Raw genomic sequence first — 6044 nt, forward strand, 5'->3', positions numbered from 1 at the left:
CCAGCCAGCCAGCCAGCCAGCCAGCCAGCCAGCCTGCTCACTTCCCAGCCTGTCGGTTCACCTCCTTGCTTGTCTGCCTGCCTGCCTGCCTGCTAACCTGTTTTCCGCATTCGTCTCGGAGATCATCTGGACCCAGAGAGGGAGAATAAATTCGAACTCTTGAGCAGAGTCCGCATATGAATTCTACTTACCTGACGTCAGCACAACAGTCTCTATGTAGGTATCGGCCAACATGCTCTTTCACGCTTGCAGTTAGTCCAGAATTCTGTTGCATGACTTTAAACTGGTACCAGAAAACATGATCACATCACCCCGATTTTAGCTTCTTTGAACTGGCTGTCTGTACGTTTTAGAATTGATTTTAAGATCTTATTATTTGTTTTTACAGCTTAAAATGGACTGGCCCCTCAATACATTACCAAATGCTTGCAAATTTACACCTCAGTGCGCACTTCGAAGTTTCAGGGCCAGTCCCAGCTTGTGGCGCCTAAGACTGGAGACTTAAGACTAGAGGGGACAGGGTGTTCTCCATAGTCGGTCCTAGACTCTGGAATGCTCTGCCCCTCTATGTCCGAGCTGCCCACACCCACTAGTGTAACTACTATTCCTAGACTCAAGCTCTCAGCAGCAGTTGTTCGTCAGAGTGAACAATCTACTGAAAGCAGAGCTAGAAATCCCAGACATTAGTCATTAGTCATAGTTTTTCTGGACAGACTCCACCGTCGTTCTTGGCTACATAAGTAATGACGCCAGAAGATTTCATGTTTTCATAGCTCATTGCATACAAAAGATCAAGTCAAGCACAAGGCCAGAACAATGGCCATATGTCAGGTCAGAGCAAAACCCAGTGGACTACATTTCTCAAGGCTTGACTGCAGAACAACTCAAGTCCTCCAATTGGTTTAAAGGACCCTTATTCCTCTGGAAAAGCGACTTACCTGATAGAGATGTCAAGGTGGGAGAGGTAAAAGAAAATGACCCAAAACTTCGCAAAGCTTTTGTGTGCACCACCACCAAAAGAAGAGCAAAGTATTCTTGGCAGATTTGAGAAGTTCTCAGAATCGTGCAGATTGATAAAAGCATGGATGAAGAAGGAATCCTCAGAGTTGGCGGCCATTTGACTCAAGTTGCGCTTCATCCACATGTGAAGCATCCATCGATACTCCCCAAAATCGGTCATATTTCAACTCTGCTTATTAGACATTTTCACTCCAAGGTTCAACACCAAGGCCAGAAAATGACAGCAAATGAACTGCGAGCCAATGGTTGGTGGATTCTTGGAAGCAGTTGTGCAGTTTCATCATACATATTTAAATGTGTCACATGTCACAAGTACAGAACGAAAATGGAAAACCAAAGTATGGGAGATTTACCAGTAGACCGGACTGAACCTACAAGGAGATCCTGGATGAGTTGTGACCGGATGTTAAGTAAACCGAAGTTGAGAACGGTGTTATCCTGGTTGACATCGGTTAGCTGACCTAGTTAGACCAGCTAAAACACTGTGGTCAGCAGTCCTATTTAAAGATCTGGGAGGGCAACAAAAGTGGTGGAGGTGCAGTTCAGCCAGCAGACATCCAGACAGATGAGTGGGGAGCCTTAGGAGCTCAGCAGCTGTATACTGGAATTTTCCCGACACAGGTTGATGGACGAGTAAAAGGAGAGTGCAAGTTAGTTCAAACCAGATAGTGATCTTACAGGTCCACATTCTAGATCAGGAGTGTCAAACTCAAATGGCTAAATTTAAATTTGGACAAACTCCCTTGCCAAAATTGATATTTGTTCACAGTGAACCTCATAGATTGCTGGCAAAAATCATGTTCTGCTCTTATTTGAAAATGCTTGTGTGTTCTTTGGGTAAACAAGCTTAGAAACTTCCATCATGTACTTTTTCACAAACACTCCCTCAGTGAAGGGCCAGGCTTTTATTCTGCCATCTCTGCTGCAGTAGCTTGAAGTTGCTATGACTGCCGTGTACAAAAGAGAAGATTCTGTCCTGACTGACCAAAGACAGCCACAACTGAAGAAGGTAGCACTCTCAGTAGAGCTACTCCGATGGGTAACTCGCTAACTCTCATTAGAGTTTTCCTGTCTGACTCAGAGCCTTTTTTTACATCTCTTACCTCAAATTTTTACATCATGGATCTGATCGGCTGGTCTCTCTATGCAATCGATCAAATTTTCTCAACCCGGAGATCGGTACAGGGGAGCCCGCATGTCCTGAGGGGACGCTTCCGGCTGGATATGTTCAGGACTCATGGGCCAGGTGGAGACCGATGTGTCTGGCGGTTTTGTCCTCTGAGGATGTGGAGGTTGTCTGAGACCGGCTATGGACTCAAGGTCTATGGCAAATTGTTTTCCTCACCTAGACCCAAACAACAATCATATCTGGATTTGGCTTTCCAGCAGCCTTGGGCCGGTGCAACCCCCTTGAGAACAGAAGAAGAGATGTTCATCGATGCACTGTCCCCTCCTCAACCATCCGCCGCCCCTTCCCACCTGACTCACCGCCTCCCTGGACTGTGTGTGTGTCTTGTCTGAGTTTTTGCTTAAGTGTATGAGATTTTCTTCCTGTCGCTCCAGGCTGCGCCACCTAGAGGTTCGGTCTGGAGTTACATGTTTTTTACCCTCGACCCCCTATGATCCTAATGTTTCTCTGTTCTTATCTGTTATGAGGCGGCGCCAGTAAAACTGGCTGTGGGGCCTAAGCTTCAGTTCGGTTCTGTAAACTTGTCATAAATGTTGAATGTGTGTATGTCTAACCTTGGATGAGCTGGCTTGAACCTTGAATTTCCCCTCGGTAGTGAATAAAGTATCTTTGATTGATTGATTTAGCAAAATTTGATGTGAAGCTCTGCATAAGTCTGCTAATTAAATCTGTGTTTGTCAGGTGGATTGGAGCAGTGAAACTCCAAACACTTGCAGGAATGCGACCCTCAAGGACTGAAGTTGCCCAGCGCTGTGGTAGAGGGGTTAATTGGTATGGGTTTTGATGGGAAAAAACCAGCCACTTAATTAGGAATCAAGTTTAATTCTGTAAATGTGTATGAAGGAAGGAGATAACAAGCCATGATAGTGCTACACTCCTTAGTTTTTATTCACCCCGAACACTCTCCAAATTGAACATCATGGAGAACAGTCAACACAGTCTACATCCCCCCTCATAAGCTTACACGTCTCCCTTAGTGAAGAAACACATTGGGAATACTGTCATAAACTTTCAGGCAAAGGAATCCCCTACAACGCATAGCCATATGCAGTATGTAGTGATGGAATTTCATGCACACCAGTAGTTTTGGCACGATCAGGTTTGACACTCTGGTGGGTGAGCAGATGACCAACATAAGAAACCTTTGCAACTCTAAAACAGCACTTTATAGGGTTCAGTTTGAGATTGACAGCTTGTATCTTTTCCATGACCTGATGGAGATGCAGGTGATGTTCCTCTCTCTTGAGGCCCCATACCATGATGTCATCAATCATGACCACAGATCCTCAAAAAGCCACTCCATACATCTCTGGAAAACTTCACTTCCTGTAGCGATGCATAGGGCATTTGCAGGAAGTCCACAGGAGTCATGAAGCTGGTGAGTTTTGAGGACTTTTTGCTGAGCGGCACCTGCCATAAGTCACACTTGGCATCCAGGATGATGAACCTCTCGGCATCTGGCATGTCAGCAATAACCTCCTCCATAGATTTAAGTGGGTAGCGGGGTCTGAGGAGGGCTTTGTTGATATTGACGGGGTCGATGAATATTTTTTGCTCGTGGCCCATTCAGTAGGCCCCTGTGATGACTCCCAGCTCAGTCACTCTTTGCAGTTCTTCTACAATTCTGTCCTTCATGCCCTGTGGCACTTGTGTTGGAGCACACACAGTGAGCAGCACATTGTCATCCAGGCGTGTGTGGTACACCACTGGCAACTTGCCAATGGTGCTAGTGTCAAAGAGGTTTTTTTTACTATGTTAGCTCTGGTGCCTCCTGCCAGACAACAGCATACACCTCCAGTCTAAAAGGGACTTTGTCTCTGAGACCCTCTGTGTTGGGACCGCTCCATTTCTTATTGTTCATCCTTCCTCTTGGTAAGATTATCCAGCAGTGTAAGGATGTTTCCGATCACTTATTTGCTGATGATCTCCAATTGTACTGTTCATTTAAAGCATCTGAAACTCACAAATTGAGCTCTATAACAGTAATGCAGTGGTTAAGTGATAACAAGTCTCCAACTTAACTCTGATAAGACTCAGACACTCATTATTGCCCCAGACAGTGAAATCCCCAACAAATCAACATTTAGGCAACCTGAGCTCCTCAGCCAAGGGGTGCTATGATGGTATTTCGAGTTTTCTGAGCTTTCTACAGTGTTACAGTGTTGAATCCTCATCAGACAAGTGAACGGCAATGTTTTTTATCACCTAAACGCATGTTTGAGTTTGAGTTTGAGTTTGAGTTCCAGCACGCTCTCTGTTCGGTTTCCATGGCGACGAAAAACGCATCGTTTTAGAGAGTTTTTTCTACTTGGAAATCCTTGTGACGTCCCGGGGGATAAGGTTCGGTGATTGGTTACCTTCTACTTGTTAACAAGGGCATGTACAAATACATCAGGCGGGTGGAAAACGTGGGATAAAGTTATTTCCAACGATGGCTGGTGAGTTTACCAAAGAGAGACATCCTGCTGCATTCGTTGCTGTGGGTTGCTGTTTTCCACTTCGTTTTCAGGGTCTGATTCAGGTTCCAACATGTAGGGCTGTATGCTATGTGTTGACATTGTATTTTGTTTTTTTTATTGAGTTCATATTAGCCTAATCCTTCTGTTTATAAGATGTTACAATGACGGTGAAAGCAGGTGTGGTGCGCGCTCCCGATGTAGCGAGGTGGCGGGAGGCGGGGCTTAATGCGGAAGAGTCTCAATCCACTTGTTTTGCCCGCAGGCTGATCTGACAGCCTACGGAGAGGGTCGGCCTGAGGTAAATAAAGCGATTTGTGACAATAACTCGATCAATCCCAGCCCTTCTGGGCTCAGAAATAAAAATAAATTAGCCTGAAATGCACAGAATAGTTCCACTTTAAGTTGAGAAATCTAGGGGTAATACTTGATCAAACCAAGCTTATCTTATCTTATCTTATCTTATCTTATCTGTTGCCCTTCTCAGACTGTTCAAGTAGCAAACAAATCTTAATGGCAGAGGTTAATTCAATTCAACTTTATTTATATAGCGTCAAGTCACGGCAATGCCATCTCAAGACGCTTTACAGACAGAGGGGAAAACATAATGAAGGCCAATTCATAATAGCCTATATAAGGAAACCAACAGATTTAGTTGAGTCCAACTCAATCTCCCATCCTGAGCAAGCACACTGGCGACAGTGGGAAGGAAAAAACTCCCTTTTAACAGGAAGGAAACCTCCGGCAGAACCCGGCTCAAGACAGGCAGCCATCTGCCTCTGCTGTGTTGGGGGAAGAGGACAGAAAGACAACAGACAACAGGAACTGCTACTCCCGGCCAGGGAGACCTGCTGAGACAGGAGACATACATGTTAATGATGCAACACTGTTATGGGGGGGGGATAAAAGAGAGAGATAAAGAGAAAAAGAAAGAAGCTCAGTGTATCAGAAAATGTCCCTCAGCAGTCTAAACCTATAGCAGCATAACTAAGGGATGCTAACCATCCCTAGCTATAGGACTTATCAAAAAGATAAGTCTTCAGCCTAGTCTTAAAGGTGGGGAGGGTGTCTGCTTCTCTAACACTAACTGGGAGCTTATTCCATAAGAGAGGGGCCTGATAACCAAAGGCTCTGCCTCCTGCTCAGCTCTTTGACACTCTAGGAACCACAAGTAAGCCTGCAGTCTGCGAATGAAGTACTCTGCTTGGTATATAAGGAACTATGAGGTCTTTGATATATAGTGGTGCCTGGTTGTGGAGGGCTTTATATGTAAGGAGAAGGATTTTAAATTCTATTCTAGATTCAACAGGCAGCCAATGAAGAGAGGCTAAAACTGGAGAAATATGATCTCTCCTGCTGGTTCCGGTCAGGACTCTGGC

Source organism: Telmatherina bonti (assembly GCF_933228915.1).
Source record: "Telmatherina bonti genome assembly, chromosome: 22".
In the NCBI taxonomy this organism is placed as follows: Eukaryota; Metazoa; Chordata; class Actinopteri; order Atheriniformes; family Telmatherinidae; genus Telmatherina; species Telmatherina bonti.